At 36.6% G+C, this 1298-nt stretch overlaps 1 pseudogene; it reads left to right on the top strand.

Moving 5' to 3' along the window:
* Positions 1-237: 237 nt before the first annotated feature.
* Positions 238-898, top strand: LOC148031132 (uncharacterized; annotated as a pseudogene).
* Positions 899-1298: the final 400 nt, after the last annotated feature.

The following is a 1298-nucleotide window of genomic DNA, read 5'->3' as shown; positions in this document are numbered from 1 at the left end:
TGTAGCAAAGGTAGAGTGCATCTCTAAACATTAGCGTTTCAAGAGTTTCTGTCAACTTCGGTAATTACTTGTAAGGAAGCAATTCTGCTGTTTATGAATCAATATCTACAAAAGTGATGAAATTGAATTATAATCCTTCAAAGATGAAGGATTGAAATCATGCTCTATAAACATATAATCCAATGCATTCTATGCAACAATAGTGTTCATATTAAGCAATGCTCCATAGACATATAATCCAATGATTTCATCTCATGGTGTATGAATCTATTAAACAACCATCCAATTGCGACCAAGGCCATTGTTTCAGCTCTTTTGACTTTTTTTGGAGATCCTTTTTTTGTCAATTGTTCATTGAGAAGTTCGAGGTTGTAGCTCTTGGAAGTGCACAGTAATGCTCACATTACTTGCTCTTGTATTGGTTGGGGACCCACCCTCCATTATTGGTATCTAAACTTAAGCAAAATGGCGCCAGGGCTTGGAGCTATCAAAGTAGGTCTAAGACTTGTTCTGGATCAGTTTGTGCCACGAGGCCATGAGTCAAAGCAAGTTTGAGGCTTGTTTTGGATCAACAACTTGTGCCAGCTTGTATCTATCAAAGTAGGTCTGAGGCTTGCTCTAGATCAACAGTTTGTGCTAGGGCTTCAAGCTATCAAAGCAAGTCTAAGGCTTGATCAGAATTTGTTTATATTCTCTCATGTTTTTATTGGACATTGCATCTCAATCTTGTTGACCTTAGAAGGATGGAAATTAGAAATTGCTCTAGAGTATTGACATGCTTGGTTTAGTGCAATTGTGGCTAATTGGAAAATATGAATACCATTCCAATTTTTGAAATTTTCCACAACAACTCCAAGATTTGGCAGCTAATGTCATTGCTCTAGTAGACTTGTGTTAAAGAATTATTATGGCTAGGAATAACTTTTGCGATCTAAATCTGACCTTCCAAGAAACTACATCATGAACTACACCTACCAAGAAAACTTCAATGGAGTTTATTGGCCATCCTTTTTAAAGATGTTATTCCCTAATAACATAGCTATCTTGTGGTTATGGCTAGTAAGTCCACATTCCCATTACTAAAGCAAGCAAGACTTGTGTTAATGGAAACTTAAGCCTTGTGGAAGTGAAGGCAATTGGAGTAATATATCTAGACTAGTAACCCAATAGATGATATTTGTTGGCCCAAGCCTTTAGTACTAGCTACACAAAGAGATTCTTATAACATACCAAAATAGCCTAAAGGGAATGATATGATTGTTGATCTATTGAGCTTCCTAAATCATCTTTAGCAGCAG

The sequence above is a fragment of the Lygodium microphyllum genome, chromosome 9 (genome assembly GCF_053477565.2).
Source record: "Lygodium microphyllum isolate KBCC chromosome 9, Lygodium_microphyllum_v1.1.10, whole genome shotgun sequence".
NCBI lineage: Eukaryota > Viridiplantae > Streptophyta > Polypodiopsida > Schizaeales > Lygodiaceae > Lygodium > Lygodium microphyllum.
The sequence above is the reverse complement of the archived record's forward strand: the minus strand, read 5'-3'. Positions and strand labels throughout refer to the sequence as shown.